This window comes from Scyliorhinus torazame, chromosome 5 (assembly GCF_047496885.1).
Source record: "Scyliorhinus torazame isolate Kashiwa2021f chromosome 5, sScyTor2.1, whole genome shotgun sequence".
Taxonomy (NCBI): Eukaryota; Metazoa; Chordata; class Chondrichthyes; order Carcharhiniformes; family Scyliorhinidae; genus Scyliorhinus; species Scyliorhinus torazame.
Window position 1 is genome coordinate 164,734,241 of NC_092711.1, and position 23,380 is coordinate 164,757,620.

General features: G+C 45.5%; 1 long non-coding RNA gene and 6 other non-coding genes across 8 annotated transcripts; all 7 read left to right on the top strand.

Annotated features, from left to right (window-relative positions):
* Positions 1–2,449: 2,449 nt before the first annotated feature.
* On the top strand, positions 2,450–14,023 carry LOC140420432 (uncharacterized). 2 transcript variants are annotated; one of them, XR_011946368.1, is made up of 3 exons: positions 2,450–2,552; positions 6,805–6,937; positions 12,643–14,023. It is a non-coding gene; the product is annotated as an uncharacterized lncRNA (long non-coding RNA). The 2 variants fall into 2 exon arrangements; XR_011946367.1 differs by lacking the exon at positions 2,450–2,552 and adding an exon at positions 2,643–2,823.
* Positions 14,024–15,411: 1,388 nt separating this feature from the next.
* trnae-uuc (transfer RNA glutamic acid (anticodon UUC)) lies at positions 15,412–15,483 on the top strand. The gene has a single exon. It is a non-coding gene; the product is annotated as a tRNA-Glu (tRNA).
* A 1,211-nt stretch (positions 15,484–16,694) lies between these two features.
* trnae-uuc (transfer RNA glutamic acid (anticodon UUC)) lies at positions 16,695–16,766 on the top strand. The gene has a single exon. It is a non-coding gene; the product is annotated as a tRNA-Glu (tRNA).
* Positions 16,767–19,171: 2,405 nt separating this feature from the next.
* Positions 19,172–19,243, top strand: trnae-uuc (transfer RNA glutamic acid (anticodon UUC)). The gene has a single exon. It is a non-coding gene; the product is annotated as a tRNA-Glu (tRNA).
* Positions 19,244–20,439: 1,196 nt separating this feature from the next.
* On the top strand, positions 20,440–20,511 carry trnae-cuc (transfer RNA glutamic acid (anticodon CUC)). Its single transcript has one exon. It is a non-coding gene; the product is annotated as a tRNA-Glu (tRNA).
* Positions 20,512–21,699: 1,188 nt separating this feature from the next.
* On the top strand, positions 21,700–21,771 carry trnae-uuc (transfer RNA glutamic acid (anticodon UUC)). The gene has a single exon. It is a non-coding gene; the product is annotated as a tRNA-Glu (tRNA).
* A 1,406-nt stretch (positions 21,772–23,177) lies between these two features.
* trnae-uuc (transfer RNA glutamic acid (anticodon UUC)) lies at positions 23,178–23,249 on the top strand. The gene has a single exon. It is a non-coding gene; the product is annotated as a tRNA-Glu (tRNA).
* The last annotated feature ends 131 nt before the right edge of the window (positions 23,250–23,380 follow it).

The window sequence follows — 23,380 nt, forward strand, 5'->3', positions numbered from 1 at the left end:
TTAGTCATGGAGTGGTCATGGAGCAGGAACCCACTGCCCACAAGGGTTGTGGAAGTCGAGATGATCAATAATTCAAAATAAAATATGAAGAAAATAAACTTGCAGGGGAACAGCAGGGGCTGTTTAGCACAGGGCTAAATCGCTGGCTTTGAAAGCAGTCCAGCAGCACGGTTCAATTCCCGTAACAGCCTCCCCGAACAGGCGCCGGAATGTGGTGACTAGGGACTTTTCACAGTAACTTCATTTGAAGCCTACTTGTGACAATAAGCGATTTTCATTTCATTTAGGGGCTGTTTAGCACAGGGCTAAATCGCTGGCTTTGAAAGCAGACCAAGGCAGGCCAGCAGCACGGTTCAATTCCTGTAACAGCCTCCCCGAACAGGCGCCGGAATGTGGCGACTAGGGGCTTTTCACAGTAACTTCATTTGAAGCCTACTTGTGACAATAAGCGATTTTCATTTCATTTCATTTTTCAACAGGGATATTGAGGGGGAATGGCACTGACTGGATTACTGTACAGAGATTCAGCATTGACTTGAGTTCCCAAATGGATTCTGTCAGTGCTGCAATGACTGTATGACTGGAAATATATAATGTAGGTACAGTACTATTTACAAAACTAGAAATAATAATACATGTATTTTATCACAGAACCATCAACAATAGATCTAATATATTCCATATAACACTAGATAGATCTCTGTCTGATATAAAATGTTAAAAATTCATTTATGAGACGTGAGAGTCGCGGTTCAGCCAGCATTTATTGCCCATCCCTAGTTGCCCTTCAGAAGGTGGTGATGAGTTGCCTTCTTGAACTGCTGCAGTCCTTGAGTTGTAGGTACATCCCCTGTGCTTCAGGGAAGGAGTTCCAGGATGTCGTCGCAGCAACAATGAAGGAAGGGCAATATATTTCCACGTCCGTCTGGTGAGTGACTTGGAGGTGAACCTCCAGGTGGTGGGGTACCCAGGTATCTGCTGCTCTTGTCCTTCTAGATAGTAGTGGTCGTGGGTTTGGAAGGTGTTGTCTGAGGAACCTTGGTGAGTTACTGCATTGCACATTGTAGATGGTATACACGGGTGCCACTGTTCTTCGGTGGTGGAGGGTTTGAATATTCGTGGAACGGGGAGCAGTCAAGCAGGCTGCTTTGTTCTGGATGGTGTAGAGCAGCATCTTGAGTGTTGTTGGAGCTACACTCAACCAGGCAAGTGGTAACTATCCTAATACACGCCAGACTTGTGCCTTGTATATGGTGGACAGGCTTTGGGGGTCAGGAGGTGCGTTACTCACTGTAATCTTTGGCCTGCCCTGGTGGCCACCATATTAATATGGCTAGTCCAGTTCAGTTTCTGATCAATAGTATCCCTCAGGATGTTGGTTGTGGAGGATTCAGCGATACTAATGCCACTAAATGTCAAGGGGCGGTGGTTAGATCCTCCTTTGTGGGAGATGGTCATTGCCTGACACTTGTGTAGCACAAATGTAACTTCCACTTATCAGCCCATATCTGGATACTGTCCAGGTCATGATGCATTTGGACATGGACTGCTTCATTATCTGAGGAGTCACGAATGGTGCTGAACATTGTGCAGTCATCCACAAACATCCCCACTTCTCACCTTATCATGAAAGGGAGGTCATTGATGAAGCAGCAAAAGATGGTTGGGCCAAGGACTGCACCCTGAGGAACTCCTGGAGCTGAGATGATTGACCTCCAACCACCACAACCATCTTCCCTTGTGCCAGGTATGACTCCAACCAGCGGAAAGTTTTCCCCGATTCCCATTGACTGCAGTTTAGCGGGGGCTCCTTGATGCCATACTCGGTCAAACGCTGCCTTGATACCAAGGGCAGTCACTCTCACCTCAACTCTGGCATTCAGCTCTTTTGTCCATGTTTGAACCAAGGCTGTAATGAGGTCAGGTGCTGAGTGACCTTGGTTGGACCCAAACTGAGCGTCCACGAGCAAGTTTTGCTGAGTAAGTCACACTTGATAGCGCTGTTAATGAGTCCTTTCATCACTTTGCTGATGGTGGAGAGTATTCCAACAGGGAAGTAATTGGTTGGGTTTGATTTGTTCTGTTTACTGTTCCCTTTCATGTCAGCCATCTCCTGGGGAAACTAGCCCTTTAAATGTGAACATTAGGAAAGAGACCATCATTTTAGACAGACAAATAAATGTGTCAAGCTGAGGGTGCAAAGGCTGTCAATGTCTTTCAGACAGAGAGAGACCTGGGCCAACCTTTCCAGAGTCTGTACCCTCCCTGGGTTAATTTTCTTTCCCTTTCGTTGCTGCAAGTCACCAGTTGAAGGTCAGAATGAGACAATAAATGGAAAGAGGGAGAAAAGAAAGTGTTTTACTCACAGATGTTGGAGACAGGAGTCTGTGTGCAGCTCAATCTCATTCAGGGTTGGGGGAACAACAGTTTTGCTCGGCAAAAACCTCCATGTCCAGCTTCCGCATTGAGACAATGGGGGAGCTCTGATTGGTGGAAGAGCAGAGTCCTTCCGGTCCTCCAATCTTCCTATTGGTCAACACCTCAGCAGGAAGGTCAGCGGAAGTGATCTCACCTGCACATGCGCAGATTCCCCTTCCCTCAGACATGCGCAGTCCCGGGTCAGTGGATGGGGAGACCACCGACGGCCGGAACTGTCAGCCGGTTGCCTGGGAACCTTGTCTCGAGGATAAGTGGGGGATGGGGAACAATGGATGGGGCGGGGCTCCCGCGTCTGCGCGCTGGCAAGTGACGTCACCGCAGAGCGGACTCATTCCTATTGGTTGATTTAGAGGACGAGTTCGTTTGGGATGTCACAATGTGGAGGTTGGACAATAAGTTTCAGACTAAAACTTCCTCCTCTGGGCAACATCTGGTAGCAAATCAATGCCTTTCATAAGATATAGGAGCAGAATGAGGCCATTTGGCCCATCGAGTATAACCCTTCAACCCGATTAAAAATCTGTCTAACTCCTCCCTAAATTTACTCACTGTCCCAGCTCCACCACGCGCTGGGGTAGTGAATTGCACAGATTCACAGCCCTTTGGGAGAAGCAGTTTCTCCTCAACTCTTTAGAATTTGCTACCTCTTTTTAAAAATAATCTTCTTTGTCACAAGTAGGCTTACATTAACACTGCAATGAAGTTACTCTGAAAAGCCCCAACGCTCCACATTTTGGCTCCTGTTCGGGCACACAGGGAGAATTCAGAATGTCCAAATTATCTGTCAGCCCTTCTTTCGGGGCTTGTGGGAGGAAACCGAAGCACCCGGTGGAATCATAGAATTTACAGTGCAGAAGGAGGGCATTCAGCCCATCGAGTCTGCACCAACCCCTGGAAAGAGCACCCCACCCCAGCCCATGCCTCCACCCCATCCCCGTAACCCAGTAAACCTTTTTGGATACTAAGGGCAATTTATCATGGCCAATCTACCTTTTATCATGGCCAATCCATATAACCTGCACATCTTTGGACTGTGGGAGGAAACCAGGGCACCCGTACAAAACCTATAAAGACACGGGGAGAACATACAGACTCAACACAGCCAGTGACCCAAGCCGGAACCGAACCTGGGACCCTGGAGATGTGAAGCAACTGTGCTCACCACTGTGCTACCATGCTGCCCATCTTATCCTAAGACTATTACCTCTCGTTCTAGAATGCCTGAAAGACGTGCTGTTAGGTGAATTGAACATTCTGAATTCTCCTTCTGTGTACCCTAACAGGCGCCAGAATGTGGCGACACGGGGAGTTTCACAGTAACTTCATTGCCGTGTGTTTTTTTAAATTTAAAGTACGCAATTCATTTTTTCCAATTCAGGGGCAATTTAGCATGACCAATCCACCTAGGCTGCACATCTTTGGGTTGTGGGGGCGAAACCCACGCAAAAACAGGGAGAATGTGCAAACTCCGCATGGACAGTGACCCAGATCCGGGATCGAACCTGGTACCTCGGCGCCATGAGGCGACAGTGCTAACCACTGCGCCACCGTGCTGCCCCATTGCGGTGTTAATGTAAGCCTACTTGTGACAAAAATAAAGATTATTATTAAGTAGGAGTAGCCTCTCCAAGGCAGCCTTCAGGACGCGCGACAATGCAGAATCGCCAAGCAGAAACTTATAGCCAAGTTCCACACATGGGTACGGCCTTGACCGGGACCTTGGATTCATGTCACATTACATTCAGCCCCCCCCCCCCCCAACCATCTGGCCTGGGCTTGCAAAATTCTGGCTTGAGACAATTTGCACCTCTTTAACCTGTGATTATCCCTCTCTCCAGTCACTCCGTCTGGACCTGTAAATACTTAATTACCTGCAAAGACTCGCATTCAAAAGTATTGTCTTGTATCATTGACTTTCTCTATGTATATGTTTCTGGAACCCACCTCTTCATTCACCTGAGGAAGGAGCTGTGCTCCGAAAGCTAGTGATTTGAAACAAACCTGTTGGACTTTAACCTGTAAGACTGTGGGCTTGTCAGCTGTACAGTGAAACCAGGCATCCAACAGCCACAGAGTCCTCTAATATTGGACACTGGGTTATCCCTGTTCTGTAAAAAACAGACCTATCTGATACTGGGGGTGATATAGTTAACCTGACCCTTAATTCATTCAATTCCAAAAGTGAATAACATTGATTCAAGTATAGTGATTACTCTGATAATCTGTCAACAAAGTGGTGTCAGTTCATGCAGATCGCAGTCTGAACTCAATTTCATTACTTATTTTTGTTACTGACTAGTATAGTGTCCAATCTAAAAGGACGGTAGCACAGTGGTTAGCACAGTTGCTTCTCAGCTCCAGGGTCCCAGGTTCAATTCCCGGCTTGGGTCACTCTCTGTGAGGAGTCTGCACTTTCTCCCCGTGTCTGCGTGGGTTTCCACCGGGTACTCCGGTTTCCTCCCACAGTCCAAAGATGTGCAGGTTAGGTGGATTGGTCATGATAAATTGCCCTTAGTGTCCAAAAAAGATTAGCTGGGGTTACGGGGGTAGGGTGGAGGGTGGAGGGCTTAAGTAGGGTGCTCTTTCCAAGAGCCGGTGTAGACTCGATGGGCCAAATGGCCTCCTTCTGCACTGTAAATTCCATGATTCCTCTATGACACAGCTCAGAATAGGGATGTTTGGTTTGTGTTTCCTGTCTGCAAAACCTCTCTGCTCATCGCCTGGGAAAGGTGATTACAAAGGACATAGCTGTAAGTAAAGGGTAGAAATCCAGAACTGACAATTCTAGTCATCAGAGAACATACTTTTCCCTCTCAAACTATAAATCACTGTTCCCCACACACTCCCTATTGATTATAGATCGAATACATCCTCCTATCACATTACCATGGGCACCTCACCAGTAGAGAGACAGGAAGGTGCTGGAGGATGGACTGGAAATAGGGCTCTACCAATCAGGGCACAAGGTATGGGACAATGTGTGTGTGTGTGTGGCGGGGGGGGGGGGGCTTTGGTATCGTGACCCACAGGGTTCAGTTCTCATGTCCAAAGCAGGGAGTCATGGTACAGAGGAACCAAAGAGAAACAATTTGGATCCTGAACATTGTGAACATCCTTTACTCTGGTTGCCTTTGATCCTCAAGTCATTTTGTCTTTCTCACCTTGTTTGTTTCATTAATTAACATTTGTTATAAAAATGTTGATTTTTGAGACTTTTCATGATTAGATTGATGCACTTTCGGGAAAGTGGGTGAGAGGGGTTGACAGGCTCTTTTTAAAAATAAATTTAGAGTACCGAATTATGTTTTATCCAATTAAGGGGCAATTTAGCAGAGCCAATCCACCTACCCTGCACATCTTTGGGTTGTGGGGGTGAGACCCATGCAGACACGGGGAGAATGTGCAAACTCCACACAGACAGTGACCTGGGGCTGAGATCGAATCCGGGTCCTCAGCGCCATGAGGCAGCAGTGCTAACCACTGCATTACCATGCCGTCCCTGACAGACTCTTTTAACAGAAAGTGAGTCCCTCCAAGATAATTGGTAAAGGAGCCTGAGGGACAGATGAGATTATATTTTTGACACAGCGATGTTAGACAATGGGCTTCCGGGAGTCAATACAGCCTTTATCCACCTTTCCCAAATTCGGGAATGATTCACAGTGATAACCCTTATTGGTGACAGCGGTTAGATTTTATTCAGTGGAAACAAGAGCTCACACATGCTAATGTCTGAGCAGTAGTGTGAAAGTGTACAAACTCAGCAATAGCATGATGGGAAAAATAGCCAACTTATGTAACCATGTATAAGAAAGCTGTGTCAGCTATTACCAAGATCAGACCCTGACAAACTAGACAAAGCTAAGAATCCACATAATCGTATCATACAAGGCCAGAAGAGGGAAAATAGTGCCTGACCTTAGTAAGACCTGATAACAAAGTCACGATCTAGGAATGTCCTAATAACACAACCTCCTCATGACCGAGGACCATCTGCGTCAAGGCATCATGAGTGCAGAGGTGAAAGCAAAATAGGACCACGTCTTAAACCCTCTAAAGACAAAATACTGCGAATAAGCCAAGTCAGGGTCTTTCCATGACAGCATGTTTGTTCAGAAGTTATGACTGTATTGATTCCTTACTACTGATTACATTTTTGAACAAGGTCTGTTTTTGTAAAATGATACTGCTTTTGTATAAATATTGAACGTTTTCTCCATGTCTTTGCGAGCTTGAGGAAGAATCAGCAGTTTTGCCTTAACTGCTCTCTCACTTCAAACTGTAGCCATACTGCATGCAGACTTTGGTCAATAAAGACTAAGTTATTTTTAAGAAAACAGAGTTGTAAAGTTGTTTTCTCCACAGTCTCGAAGTAGGAAAGATTTCCAATTCAACATTGGCGCTGCGAGCCCTCACCAATACCCTGCGTGACTTCCGTGGGGGACCTAACAAGTGATCGAGCAGCGACCCGGAGAGCGGAGACGGACGGCGCAACAAGGTAAGCTTTAACCTTGGTCTCTCTCTCTCTCTCTCGGATCGGTGCTGTGACCCCTCGTCCCTGACGGAGAACGCTGACAGGTGACGGTGTTCGAATCTAAATTTGACTGTGAGTAAAGTTCTTAGGGTCTGGGACCCGGTTGTCGTTCGTAGCCTAAGGTCAGGGACCCCCTGCTCTTGTTTTTCCCCCCCAGGACAGGGATACAGAGGCTTGGCTAGGGTCAGGGACCAGATTTTGATTTTTGACTTTTAAATTTGCAAGGCAGTTTTTCCCCATTTTTTTTCTCTTTTAATTTTTTTTCCACTCCTTAAAAGTCATGGGCCAGAGCCTGGACAAAACGGAGGACAATTCTCCCTTGCTTTTTATGTGCACTACGTTCCCTGATCAGGAGCGCAATTTACGTCTCTTGTCTTCAGCTTTAAATAAGAAATTCGGAACTGAAGTTTGGCCACTAGGTAGTACCTGGAATTTAGAAAACTGCACCGCTGCAGAGACAGCCATTTGGTCTCGGAATGCCGGAGCCAAATGGAAGAAATTAATCACCAAATGGCAAAAAGAATCAGACAGATGACACAAACTGTCCTTATTAATGAGTTGGAGGGACAATGCCCGTAGGAGAGGGATTGCTGATTATATAGACGGAGAAACCAAAGACTGGGAAACGCTGAAATTCGAATGTGGACTATGGGACAGGAAAGATCCTAAGAAACAAGGGGTGGATAATACTGCATCGGGTGATAAGCAGGAGGATCCTCCCACTACCTCTGGCATGCCGTTGTTTCCCTATTCGGTTGATACAGAGGAGGAGGAGGAGGAGGAATTAAACCCCACGATGCCCCTATATCCGCCTCTTCCCACCTCCACGGTGCGGCAGCCCCGTTCTCACCCTCCCCCTTGTAACAACCTTGCTGCCGATAATCTCCCTGCTGCTATTTCTCCCGTAGCAACACGCACTCGCTCAAAAGCACCAACCCCCTTCCTCGATCAGCCCGTCACCTCTGTTAGTCAGGCTTTCCAAGAATTAACTATCCGCACAGCACCGGTAGAGGAGCCTTTTCCACCACCGCCTCCCCCTGCAAATTTTCCAATCCGACATCTCGTTAACCCTCGAGCGACTGATGATGACGACCAATTTATTGAGACATGGTAGACTTTTAAACCTCAGGAACTCTGTTTGATCATGGCTCACTGTCCGTCACATAAGACGGACCCAGAGGGCTTTACTGAATATCTGAGGAGAACTGCGACCGTGTATGGTGCTACCCCTAGGGATCAGTATTCCCTTATATTTTCGTCCCTTCCCCCAGATTTAGGTGAGAAATGGAAACGGGAATTAGGGGATCATGGGACCACATGGGATGCGTTTAAGACCAACAATCCATCAGATGAGGCGCAACTCACTTTAATGTTCCCAGCACTTAAGCGTGCTCTCCGTAAACCTGTAGATATCTCCAAAATTCTTGATTGTACACCCACTCCTAAGGAGGAGGGTCCTGAATTTTTTGACCGCTTTTGTGGAATTTACACTCTTTATTCTGGTGATGAGACTTTTAATGCGGGCTTGAAATCTCCCCAGTTCAATGCGCTGCTTATGCAGGTCGTGCCTGACCGCATAGCGACCAGTATTAAAACTAATAATATGGATTGGTCCGATAGCTCCAAATCCCACATGCGACGTGCTATCTCTTATTACTGGAGCAATGGCCGTGACAGAGAAGCTTTCAGAAGGGACCCTCCTACACCCAAAATAAAGTCGGAGTTTGTCCAGCGACCCCCTCGCAAGAACCCCCCACCATATGAACGTCACCATGGCCCTCCATGGCCTTGTCCTCCAACCCGAGACAGTGTCAATTGCTTTAATTGCAGACGGACGGGTCACTACGCTAGGGATTGCCCTGCTCCACGCAGAGACAGGGCACCCCCTCCACGGCGGTATGCTCCCTTCACTGACTCCCACCCCTATTGACTGGCCCGCTCCAATTTCACGGTTCTCTCTGGCGACCTCTCTGAGGAACCCACAGCTACAATTCACATTGAGGGTATTCCCGTCCCCTTCCTCATTGATACAGGGGCAACTGCTTCTACGTTGAATTTGACGTTAGTTAAACAATATTGTTTTCCTCTCTCAGACGATTATGTGGAACTTTCTGGTTTTATGGGTGAGGGGTCTATATACCAACTCACGAAACCCCTTCTGGTTCAATTTAATGACCGTCAATGTTGTATTCCCTTCACTGTCACGCGTACCCTCGGTGTTAATCTTGCTGGCCGTGATCTGTTATGTCCCTTACAAGTTGAGTTTGTTTGCCTTGATGACGGCGTCACGATCTCCACGGCTCCACAAGTCCAGCCTCGAAATTTACCCCTTTTTTTCACTCCCGAATGGTGGTCCTTTGATTTTGATCCCTCCAATTTTTCGCCTCCCTTGCATGTTCCTCATCCACACGTGACCCTTTGCTATGACCACACGGGGTGCTCGCCCGATTTGGAGACCGTATACCAGGACTCCCTCGGGTCCACGGTGGCGGTTACTTTCATCGCTCATGCTGAGGGAAAAGAGGGCTCTGCATTTCTTGTTGAAGTGCCCCTCGTATTCTGGAAACAGTCTGGACTAGTGGCACCTCACGTTACCCTCACTGTCAATGCAGGCTAAAGTGCCAGGTCACTGGGCTTTCTGGTTGCTACCCTACAGGGAAAATGTGATCCTTTTTATACTGGACGACAGACCTTCCCTGAAGGCACGTTACAGTATTTTTCACAGCCCTTTTGTGTTGATGGTACATTGAACCACCATCGGACCAACCGTTCCCCATCCCCAGAGATTCCTGCAGACTTATGGGCTGCGTCCAATCACGAAGTGGGTCTTACTAATGTGCCTCCAGTTCTCATTAAGGTTAAGTCCGGTGTGCCCCTGCCCTCCATTTCTCAGTACCCTATTCGCCCTGACGCTGAGGAAGGAATCTCCAGCATGATACAGTCCTTCCTTCAACAGGGAATTTTGGTTCCGTGCCAATCGCCCTGTAACACTCCTATTCTTCCGGTTCCTAAGGTTGGGCGGCCGTCTGAATGGCGTTTGGTCCAGGACCTCCGCTGTATCAATCAAATCGTTGAACCCTTGCATCCCCTGGTCACTAACCCGGCTACAATCCTCAGTAATATCCCGCCTGAGGCAGCTGTCTTTACCCTTGTGGACTTACAACATGCCTTTTTTGCGATACCCCTTGCCGCTGAATCCCAGTATTTGTTTGCCTTCACATTCAAACGGCACCAGTACACTTGGACTAGGCTACCGCAAGGTTTCATTCATTCACCGACACTCTTCTCACAGGCACTGCACTCCCAATTAGCTACTTTGACACCCCCGGGGGGATCTACTATTATACAGTATGTCGATGACTTACTCCTTGCTAGCCCTGACTTTGCTTCTAACGAACACGACTCCATTTATCTGCTCACCCGTCTGCATTCCTGGGGATATGTAATACCACCTAATAAAGTACACAAAGGACAGAGGCAGGTTAAATTTCTGGGCGTTCTGATAAGCGCTACTGAACGTTCCCTTACGCAGGATCGTATTACTCCCATTTTGCAAACCACACTTCCTACCTCGCCAAAGCAGATGAGAGCCTTTTTAGGTTTAGTGAACTTTTGCAGACAATGGATTCCGAATGTTACTGCTCATACCAAGGAGCTTACTCCTTATTCCTCCCAGAATTCACCCCTTAAGTTTGAACTACCCGATTTAGCACAGCAATCTTTTGTTACTCTCAAGAATGCGCTGGCTTCCGCCCCGGCTCTAGGAAGACCTCTTTATGACAGGCCCTTCCAGTTGTATGTTAATGTCCTGGACCTATGTGCCACGGGTGTCTTGACACAGGAACATGGTGACCATGGTTGCCTATTATTCTACTAAATTGGATCCAGTAGCTTGTGGTTTGCCCCCCTGCACTCAAATTCTCACTGCTGTACATGTGTTAGCTCAGACAGCCTCTAATTTGACCCTTCATCAGCCCGTGCATGTGTATACCTCACACTCTGTTGTGGCTCTCCTTACATCTCAGCAGACCCAGCATCTGACACAGGCCCACTTGAGCCGATATGAGGTCTCACTATTACAGAACCCATATCTGTCTTTCCATTACTGTTCCACTTTAAATCCCGCAGCATTCCTCGAACATCCCCCTGACGTACTTGTTGATCCACCACATGATTGTTTGCTTAGGAATCATTTCCTTACCGCACCTCGTACCCGATTTAACTGACCACCCTCTTGATAACCCTGATCTCACTTTTTATGTTGATGGCAGTTCTTCTATTTCCCAAATGGGTGTCCCGCAATCAGGGTATGCCATTGTTACAGACACTGACATTCTGGAAGCAGCTGCTTTCCAGATTCCAGTCTCGGCGCAGAAAGCTGAGCTATTCGCCCTTACTAGAGCCTGTGTTATGGCCAAAGACCAAAGTGCGAATGTGTACACGGACTCTAGGTACGCTTTTGGTGTCACCCACGATTTTGGCCGCCTCTGGCAGCAACGTGGGTTCCTTACCTCTGCAGGCTCTCCCATTCTAAATGCTCTTTGGGTTAAAAATCTCCTCGTTGCTATTCAACTTCCTCGTCAATTGGCTATCATTAAATGTGCTGCGCACACTTCCGGGGACACTCCTGTGCAATTAGGAAATGCCCGTGCGGATTCAGCCGCTAAGGCAGCGCCTGCATCAGCCTCTATGATTGTTCCCGCAGGTGGTACACAGGCTTTCAATCAGCTACCTATTCTAGCAGAAAAGGGCATGCCAGAGTTAGCTGAAATTCAAAGGTTACAGAGGGACGCCTCTGATTCTGAGCGCACACTATGGAAGTCAATGGGGTGTTCGCACTCGTTGACACAAAACCTCTGGCTTACCCCAGTAGGTCAAGTTTGTGTTCCAGATTCGTTATTGCCGATACTTATTGATTATTTGCATTCTTGTACCCATCTTGGCAAGGAGGGAATGGTACAGCTACTCCTGAAAACTTGGTGGCACCCAGATCTGAATACAGCAGCACAAATGCGTCTGGATCGATGTCTTATTTGCATGAAAAATAATAAGGGTAAAGGCATTAAATGCCCTCCCGGAACAACCCCCTTGCCAGATGGTCCTTTTGCCTGCATACAGCTGGATTTTATTGAATTACCTAAAGTACAATGCTATAAATATTGTTTAGTGATCATTGATGTATTTAGTAAATGGATTGAAGCCTTCCCCACCACCAACTGTACTGCACATACGGTGGTAAAATTACTATTGACAGAAATTATTCCCCGATTTGGGATTCCCAGAATGCTGAGCTCAGACAATGGAACACATTTTGTGGCTCGAATCAATTCTGAATTGTGCGAAGCACTCAAAATTAAACAACAACTGCACTGCGCGTATCATCCACAGGCAGCAGGAATTGTAGAGAGAGCAAATGGGACCTTAAAAGAAAAATTATCTAAATTGACCGAAGAAACTGGATTAAATTGGTTAAAGATATTGCCTTTGGCACTGTTTCACATGAGGGTTACTCCACATTCGCGGTCCGGACTGTCAGCTGCAGAGATAGTCTACGGTCGGCCAATGAGGATCCCTGGTATGCCCATGAAGAACCCCTAGAGGGAGTAGACCTCCACGTTATGGGAGATAAAATGCTGAGTTATTTGAAGCAATTAACATTTTCTTTAAAGTTTCTCCACTCGCAGGTAAAACAGGCCCATCTCCCAGCAGCAGCCGGAACAAAGATCCCTCGATATCCAGTCGTCAAACCAGGAGACTACGTGCTGATAAAGAATTGGGACAGAGAGAAGTTAGGGCAACGCTGGAGCGGCCCTTTTCAAGTATTGCTGACTACACCGACTGCCGTTAAACTCGAAGGACGTTCGAGTTGGGTACACCTATCGGATTGTAAGAAGATTGGTTTCAGCCCCAACGAGGATGCAGAATGAGGATCTTCATTATCACATTTGGACTAATTGGTCTTAATGGCCATTCGACAGTAGGCGAACAAACTGACCAAGAGCTGCGTGCTAATAGCTTTCTATATATGTCATATATTTATGCTGACAGATTGAATGTAAGTAACTGTTGGGTTTGTACCCGTATCCCCATCCATTCCAAGGAGGAGCTACCTCTCCAATCACTCCCATTCCACTTAGCAGAAACAGTTGAGTGGGTACTGCGTCAAAACCGAACACAGGGGTTCGGTGGGGATATGAAAATTTGGAGATTGGCTGGCTATGGGATGACTAGATTTTTAGCCTGGTATCAACCTGGATATCCCCATGTTTCGAATCCCCCTGCCCTTACCATCCCATCGAGCACTGCGCAAGGATCCCGATGTTTTAGTAAATCAGGAGAAGGACCATCAATGGGGCAGAGTAGGTGTAATCTTACAACCGAATGGCAGGGACCGATACCAAACCCTCCAACAGGGGTATGTTTGTTCTTGATTGGTCCAGGGTGTGGAATAAAACATCAAATAGCTCATGGACGCATAATTCCCAGGTACCCTGGATGACAATGGCTGAGAATTTTACGGCCTATAACGAAGTGTAAGACAGCTGTGTCAGCTAAGTGCCAAGTTCAGACCCTGACAAACTAGACAAAGCTAAGAATCCACATAATCGTCTCATACAAGGCCAGAAGAGGGAAAATAGTGCCTGACCTTAGTAAAACCTGATAACAAAGCCACGATCCAGGAATGTCCCAATAACACAACCTCCTCATGACCTAGGTCCATCTGCGTCAAGGCATCATGAGGGCAGAGGTGAAAAACAAAATAGGACCACGTCTTAAATCCTCTAAAGACAAAATACTGCAAATAAGCCGAGTCAGGGTCTTTCTATGACAACATGGTTGATCAGAAGTTATGACTGTATTGACATTTTTGAACAAGGTCTGTTTTTGTAAAATGATACAGCTTTTGTATAAATATTGAACGTTTTCTCCATGTCTTTGCGAGCTTGAGAAAGAATGAGCAGGTTTACCTTAACAGCTCTCTCTCTCTCTAACCTGTAGCCATCTGCATGCAGACTTTGGTCAATAAAGACGAAGTTAGTTTTATCGAAACCAAGGTGTAAAGTTGTTTTTTTCACAGTCTTGAAGTAGGAAAAATTTTAAAAGACGACAGTCAGCATGGATTTATGAAAGGGAAAATCATGCTTGACAAATCGACTGGAATTCAGCAAAATGAGGGAGATGTTGACGCGGAGCTGGGTTCGATTCCCGGGCAGGGCATGATGAATTATTGCTGTCCACCAAACCGTTCAACGAAGCTGAATCGCAGTTTCACAGAAAAGAGCTCTGCCAGAATCAGTTAAGTGAGATTTGTTGTTTCACATCAGAGCTGAAAAAGTCACAAGTGCATCAGGTCGAGAACAAATACAGAGGCAGGAAGAAACGGTCAGTGATTGGCTGCAATGCAAGTGAGAGAGATGTTGACGCATCGCAAATCTGCGTGGTGTTGGGTCAGATGTTATTGCTCTCACAGACAGAAATATCTCCCCGATCTCGGTGCAAATCACCAACGTGATGACAAGAAAACTTCTCACTGAAATTATTCAGTCCATTGAGGTCACAGGATCTGAATACACCTAAAGAAGCTCAGAGGATGTTCCACTGAGGAGGAGTGCAGCAGGTGGAGAACTTATACTGACTGAGGGATTGTGTAAATGCTGCTCGGAGGTTAAGTGAGCGGGGTATAATCTACCTGCATGTTTCTGAGCCTGTGCTCGGTGTATTGGGAGCTTTGCTCCTGGTTGGAGTGTCCCCGGGATGGGCAGTAACCCGCTGATTGAAGCTGCAGTCCCCGCGTTCGGGTAAAATCCTGCTGCTTGTCCCTCTCTCACCCACTGTAGAGCCAGGCAAGAAATAATCTCATTCAAAACTTGTGGAAGTGTAAATGTCACAGGGCTGTGAGATGACGTGTTGTGTTAACGTTTAACAACATATCGGAACCAGGAAGCTTTCCTCATAGTTACAGATGAGTACTTTTTAATATTCCTGCCCAGTGTGAAACAGGAGAGTTTGTGTTTGTTCCGCAAACGTGTGATAGTTTCAGTTCAGAAAAAGATCAACAAAAATTGGAAACTATTCTAATTTTGATCAAAACTTAATTGCGAAAAGGATTAATTATATTTTCAAAAATTAAAATGAGTTATTTGAAATTACGAATGAATGTCCGCCGGATGACGAGTTGTCAGTTTCACAGGGGCCACAGTGATAAGGTTGGTGGGTTTAGGAAATTGGAAGTTACACATGAGCAGCTTTTGGGACTATTTCACCTCACTGTCGATTTCATGTTCCAGCGAACAACAATCGGTGTTGTGATTGGCTGAAGATGTCACTTGTGTTCATTTTAAACATGTAATTTTGTATACTTCTAATGAAAACTCGGAAATCAAAATAAAAGGTGAGTGATATACTGTCAACCCAGGTTACATTTTTTGTCGTTAGTTTCCCTGGTGGTCTAGTGGTTAGGATTCGGCGCTTTCACCGCCGCGGCCCGGGTTCGATTCCCGGTCAGGGAATGATCAATTATTGTTGTCCAGCAGAATGTTCAATGAAACTGAATCGCAGTTTCACAGAAAAGAGCTGTGCCAGAATCAGTTCAGTGACATTTGTTGTTTCACATCAGAGCTGAAAAAGTCACAAGTGCAGCAGGTGGAGAACAAAGACAGGGGCAGGAAGAAACGGACAGTGATTGGCTGCAAAGTGAGAGAGATTATGAAGCAAGCGAAAATTTGAGTGTTATTGGGCCAGATTTTGATGCTCACACGGGCACAATAATCCCCCCCCCCCCGCCCCCACGCCCGATCAGGGTCTGAATCTCGGGCGTGATGACAAGTAAACTTCGAACTCAAATTATTCAGTCCATTGAGGCCACAGGAGATGAATACAACAGAAGAAGCTCAAAGGAAATGATACTCACTGAGGGATTGTGTAAATGCTGCTCGGAGGTTAAGTGAGCGGGGTATAATCTACCTGCATGTTTCTGAGCCTGTGCTCGGTGTATTGGGAGCTTTGCTCCTGGTTGGAGTGTCCCCGGGATGGGCAGTTAGCCGCTGATTGAAGCTGCAGTCCCCGCGTTCTGCTGGCAGCGGGTGAATGGAGAATTAGGGTAAAATCCTGCTGCTTGTCCCACTCTCACCCACTGTGGAGCCGGGGAAGAGAGAAACACATTCCAAAAGTGTAAATGTCACAAGGCTGTGAGATGACGTGTTGTGTTAATGTTTAACAACAAATCGGAACGAGGAAGCTTTGCCTCATAATTACAGATGAGTAAATTTTAATGTTCGTGCCCTGTCTGAAACAGGGGAGTTTGTTTATGTTCAGCAAACGTGATAGTTTCACTTCAGAAAAAGATCAACATAAACTGGAAACTTCAAATTTTGATCAAAACTTAATTGCGACAAAAAATGTTTTTAACAATTGAAATAAGTTATTTCTATTTACTGATGAATGTCTGCCGGATGTTGCGTTGTAACTTTCACAGGAGCCACAGTGATAAGGTTGGTGGGTTATGGAAATTGGAAGTTACACATGAGCAGCTTTTGGGACTATTTCACCTCACTGTCGATTTCATGTTCCAGCGAACAACAATCGGTGTTGTGATTAGCTAAAGATGTCACTTCTGTTCATTCTAAATATGTAATTTTGTATATTTCTAATTAAAACTGGGAAATAAGAATGAAAGACAAATGATATACTGTCAGACGGGTTAAAACCCTGTTTGTCTGTTTCCCTGGTGGTCTAGTGGTTAGGATTCGGCGCTTTCACCGCCGCGGCCCGGGTTCAATTCCCGGTCAGGGAATGATGCTTTATTGTTGTCCACCAAACCGTTCAACGAAGCTGAATCGCAGTTTCACAGGAAAGAGCTCTGCCAGAATCAGAAAAGTGATATTTGTCGTTTCACATAAGAGCTGAAAAAGTCACAAGTGCATCAGGTCGAGAACAAATACAGAGGCAGGAAGAAACGGTCAGTGATTGGCTGCAATGCAAGTGAGAGAGATGTTGACGCATCGCAAATCTGCGTGGTGTTGGGTCAGATTTTATTGCTCTCACAGACAGAAATATCTCCCCGATCTCGGTGCAAATCTCCAACGTGACGACAAGAAAACTTCTCACTGAAATTATTCAGTCCATTGAGGTGACAGGATCTGAATACACCTAAAGAAGCTCAAAGGATGTTCCACTGACTGAGGGATTGTGTAAATGCTGCTCGGAGGTTAAGTGAGCGGGGTATAATCTACCTGCATGTTTCTGAGCCTGTGCTCGGTGCATTGGGAGCTTTGCTCCTGGTGACAATGCCCCCGGGATGGGCAGTTAGCCGCTGGTTGAAGCTGCAGTCCCCGCGTTCTGCTGGCAGCGGGTGAGTGGAGAATTAGGGTAAAATCCTGCTGCTTGTCCCTCTCTCACCCACTGTGGAGCCGGGGAAGAGAGAAACACATTCCAAAAGTGTAAATGTCACAAGGCTGTGAGATGACGTGTTGTGTTAATGTTTAACAACAAATCGGAACGAGGAAGCTTTACCTCATAATTACAGATGAGTAAGTTTTAATGTTCGTGCCCTGTCTGAAACAGGGGAGTTTGTGTATGTTCAGCAAACGTGATAGTTTCACTTCAGAAAAAGATCAACATAAACTGGAAACTTCAAATTTTGATCAAAACTTAATTGCGACAAAAAATGTTTTTAACAATTGAAATGATTTTACTGATGAATGTCTGCCGGATGTTGCGTTGTCAGTTTCACAGGAGCCACAGTGATCAAGTTGGTGGGTTTTGGAAATTGGAAGTTACACATGAGCAGCTTGTTGGGCTATTTCACCTCACTGTCGATTTCGTGGTCCAGCGAACAACAATTGCTGTTGTGATTAGCTTAAGATGTCACTTCTGTTCATTCTAAACATGTAATTTTGTATATTTCTAATTAAAACTGGGAAAGAAGAATGAAAGGCGAATGATATACTGTCAGACGGGTTAAAACCCTGTTTGACAGTTTCCCTTGTGGTCTAGTGGTTAGAATTCGGTTAGGGAATGATGCTTTATTGTTCTCCACCAAACCGTTCAACGAAGCTGAATCGCAGTTTCACAGGAAAGAGCTCTGCCAGAATCAGTTCAGTGACATTTGTCGTTTCACATCAGAGCTGAAAAAGTCAGGTCGAGAACAAATACAGATGCAGGAAGAAACGGACAGTGATTGGCTGCAAGTGAGAGAAATGTTGACGCAAGCGCAAACCTGCGTGTTATTGGGCCAGATTTTGTTGCTCACACCGACACAATTATCCTCCAGATCAGGGTCCGAATCTCGGGCGTGATGACAAGAAAACTTCGAACTGAAATTATTCAGTCCATTGAGGCCACAGGAGATGAATACAACAGAAGAAGCTCAAAGGAAATGATACTCACTGAGGGATTGTGTAAATGCTGCTCGGAGGTTAAGTGAGCGGGGTATAATCTACCTGCATGTTTCTGAGCCTGTGCTCGGTGTATTGGGAGCTTTGCTCCTGGTTACAGTGTCCCCGGGATGGGCAGTTAGCCGCTGATTGAAGCTGCAGTCCCCGCGTTCTGCTGGCAGCGGGTGAATGGAGAATTAGGGTAAAATCCTGCTGCTTGTCCCACTCTCACCCACTGTGGAGCCGGGGAAGAGAGAAACACATTCCAAAAGTGTAAATGTCACAAGGCTGTGAGATGACGTGTTGTGTTAATGTTTAACAACAAATCGGAACGAGGAAGCTTTGCCTCATAATTACAGATGAGTAAATTTTAATGTTCGTGCCCTGTCTGAAACAGGGGAGTTTGTTTATGTTCAGCAAACGTGATAGTTTCACTTCAGAAAAAGATCAACATAAACTGGAAACTTCAAATTTTGATCAAAACTTAATTGCGACAAAAAATGTTTTTAACAATTGAAATAAGTTATTTCTATTTACTGATGAATGTCTGCCGGATGTTGCGTTGTAACTTTCACAGGAGCCACAGTGATAAGGTTGGTGGGTTATGGAAATTGGAAGTTACACATGAGCAGCTTTTGGGACTATTTCACCTCACTGTCGATTTCATGTTACAGCGAACAACAATCGGTGTTGTGATTAGCTAAAGATGTCACTTCTGTTCATTCTAAATATGTAATTTTGTATATTTCTAATTAAAACTGGGAAATAAGAATGAAAGACAAATGATATACTGTCAGACGGGTTAAAACCCTGTTTGTCTGTTTCCCTGGTGGTCTAGTGGTTAGGATTCGGCGCTTTCACCGCCGCGGCCCGGGTTCAATTCCCGGTCAGGGAATGATGAATTATTGCTGTCCACCAAACCGTTCAACGAAGCTGAATCGCAGTTTCACAGGAAAGAGCTGTGCCAGAATCAGTTAAGTGATATTTGTCGTTTCACATCAGAGCTGAAAAAGTCACAAGTGCATCAGGTCGAGAACAAATACAGAGGCAGGAAGAAACGGTCAGTGATTGGCTGCAATGCAAGTGAGAGAGATGTTGACGCATCGCAAATCTGCGTGGTATTGGGTCAGATGTTATTGCTCTCACAGACAGAAATATCTCCCCGATCTCGGTGTAAATCACCAACGTGATGACAAGAAAACTTCTCACTGAAATTATTCACTCCATTGAGGTCACAGGATCTGAATACACCTAAAGAAGCTCAGAGGATGTTCCACTGACTGAGGAATTGTGTAAATGCTGCTCGGAGGTTAAGTGAGCGGGGTATAATCTACCTGCATGTTTCTGAGCCTGTGCTCGGTGTATTGGGAGCTTTGCTCCTGGTTGGAGTGTCCCCGGGATGGGCAGTTAGCCGCTGATTGAAGCTGCAGTCCCCGCGTTCTGCTGGCAGCGGGTGAATGGAGAATTAGGGTAAAATCCTGCTGCTTGTCCCTCTCTCACCCACTGTGGAGCCGGGGAAGAGAGAAACACATTCCAAAAGTGTAAATGTCACAAGGCTGTGAGATGACGTGTTGTGTTAATGTTTAACAACAAATCGAAACGAGGAAGCTTTGCCTCATAATTACAGATGAGTAAGTTTTAATGTTCGTGCCCTGTCTGAAATAGGGGAGTTTGTTTATGTTCAGCAAACGTGATAGTTTCACTTCAGAAAAAGATCAACATAAACTGGAAACTTCAAATTTTGATCAAAACTTAATTGCGACAAAAAATGTTTTTAACAATTGAAATGAGTTATTCCTATTTACTGATGAATGTCTGCCGGATGTTGCGTTTTAAGTTTCACAGGAGCCACAGTGATCAAGTTGGTGGGTTTTGGAAATTGGAAGTTACACATGAGCAGCTTGTTGGGCTATTTCACCTCACTGTCGATTTCATGTTCCAGCGAACAACAATTGCTGTTGCGATTAGCTAAAGATGTCACTTCTGTTCATTCTAAATATGTAATTTTGTATATTTCTAATTAAAACTGGGAAATAAGAATGAAAGGCGAATGATATACTGTCAGACGGGTTAAAACCCTGTTTGTCAGTTTCCCTGGTGGTCTAGTGGTTAGGATTCGGCGCTCTCACCGCCGCGGCCCGGGTTCAATTCCCGGTTAGGGAATGATGCTTTATTGTTGTCCACCAAACCGTTCAACGAAGCTGAATCGCAGTTTCACAGAAAAGAGCTCTGCCAGAATCAGAAAAGTGATATTTGTCGTTTCACATCAGAGCTGAAAAAGTCACAAGTGCATCAGGTCGAGAACAAATACAGAGGCAGGAAGAAACGGTCAGTGATTGGCTGCAATGCAAGTGAGAGAGATGTTGACGCATCGCAAATCTGCGTGGTGTTGGGTCAGATGTTATTGCTCTCACAGACAGAAATATCTCCCCGATCTCGGTGCAAATCTCCAACGTGACGACAAGAAAACTTCTCACTGAAATTATTCAGTCCATTGAGGTGACAGGATCTGAATACACCTAAAGAAGCTCAAAGGATGTTCCACTGACTGAGGGATTGTGTAAATGCTGCTCGGAGGTTAAGTGAGCGGGGTATAATCTACCTGCATGTTTCTGAGCCTGTGCTCGGTGCATTGGGAGCTTTGCTCCTGGTGACAATGCCCCCGGGATGGGCAGTTAGCCGCTGGTTGAAGCTGCAGTCCCCGCGTTCTGCTGGCAGCGGGTGAATGGAGAATTAGGGTAAAATCCTGCTGCTTGTTCCTCTCTCACCCACTGTGGAGCCGGGGAAGAGAGAAACACATTCCAAAAGTGTAAATGTCACAAGGCTGTGAGATGACGTGTTGTGTTAATGTTTAACAACAAATCGGAACGAGGAAGCTTTACCTCATAATTACAGATGAGTAAGTATTAATGTTCCTGCCCTGTCTGAAACAGGGTAGTTTGTTTATGTTCAGCAAACGTGATAGTTTCACTTCAGATAAAGATCAACATAAACTGGAAACTTCAAATTTTGATCAAAACTTAATTGCGACAAAAAATGTTTTTAACAATTGAAATGATTTTACTGATGAATGTCTGCCGGATGTTGCGTTGTCAGTTTCACAGGAGCCACAGTGATCAAGTTGGTGGGTTTTGGAAATTGGAAGTTACACATGAGCAGCTTTTGGGACTATTTCACCTCACTGTCGATTTCATGTTCCAGCGAACAACAATCGGTGTTGTGATTGGCTGAAGATGTCACTTGTGTTCATTTTAAACATGTAATTTTGTATATTTCTAATGAAAACTCGGAAATCAAAATAAAAGGTGAGTGATATACTGTCAACCCAGGTTACATTTTTTGTCGTTAGTTTCCCTGGTGGTCTAGTGGTTAGGATTCGGCGCTTTCACCGCCGCGGCCCGGGTTCGATTCCCGGTCAGGGAATGATCAATTATTGTTGTCCAGCAGAATTTTCAATGAAACTGAATCGCAGTTTCACAATAATCCCCCCCCCCCCCACACACACACACACACGATCAGGGGCCGAATCTCGGGCGTGATGACAAGAAAACTTCGAACTCAAATTATTCAGTCCATTGAGGTCACAGGAGCTGAATACAACAGAAGAAGCTCAAAGGAGAAGTTCAATTCCCGGTCAGGGAATGATGAATTATTGCTGTCCACCAAACCGTTCAACGAAGCTGAATCGCAGTTTCACAGGAAAGAGCTGTGCCAGGATCAGTTAAGTGATATTTGTCGTTTCACATCAGAGCTGAAAAAGTCACAAGTGCATCAGGTCGAGAACAAATACAGAGGCAGGAAGAAACGGTCAGTGATTGGCTGCAATGCAAGTGAGAGAGATGTTGACGCATCGCAAATCTGCGTGGTATTGGGTCAGATGTTATTGCTCTCACAGACAGAAATATCTCCCCGATCTCGGTGCAAATCACCAACGTGATGACAAGAAAACATCTAACTGAAATTATTCAGTCCATTGAGGTCACAGGATCTGAATACACCTAAAGAAGCTCAAAGGATGTTCCACTGACTGAGGAATTGTGTAAATGCTGCTCGGAGGTTCAGTGAGCGGGGTATAATCTACCTGCATGTTTCTGAGCCTGTGCTCGGTATATTGGGAGCTTTGCTCCTGGTTGGAGTGTCCCCGGGATGGGCAGTAACCCGCTGATTGAAGCTGCAGTCCCCGCGTTCGGGTAAAATCCTGCTCCTTGTCCCTCTCTCACCCACTGTAGAGCCAGGCAAGAAATAATCTCATTCAAAACTTGTGGAAGTGTAAATGTCACAGGGCTGTGAGATGACGTGTTGTGTTAACGTTTAACAACATATCGGAACCAGGAAGCTTTCCTCATAGTTACAGATGAGTACTTTTTAATATTCCTGGCCAGTGTGAAACAGGAGAGTTTGTGTTTGTTCCGCAAACGTGTGATAGTTTCAGTTCAGAAAAAGATCAACAAAAATTGGAAACTATTCTAATTTTGATCAAAACTTAATTGCGAAAAGGATTAACTATGTTTTCAAAAATTAAAATGAGTTATTTGAAATTACGAATGAATGTCCGCCGGATGACGAGTTGTCAGTTTCACAGGGGCCACAGTGATAAGGTTGGTGGGTTTAGGAAATTGGAAGTTACACATGAGCAGCTTTTGGGACTATTTCACCTCACTGTCGATTTCATGTTCCAGCGAACAACAATCGGTGTTGTGATTGGCTGAAGATGTCACTTGTGTTCATTTTAAACATGTAATTTTGTATATTTCTAATGAAAACTCGGAAATCAAAATAAAAGGTGAGTGATATACTGTCAACCCAGGTTACATTTTTTGTCGTTAGTTTCCCTGGTGGTCTAGTGGTTAGGATTCGGCGCTTTCACCGCCACGGCCCGGGTTCGATTCCCGGTCAGGGAATGATGAATTATTGTTGTCCAGCAAAATGTTCAATGAAGCTGAATCGCAGTTTCACAGAAAAGAGCTGTGCCAGAATCAGTTCAGTGACATTTGTTGTTTCACATCAGAGCTGAAAAAGTCACAAGTGCAGC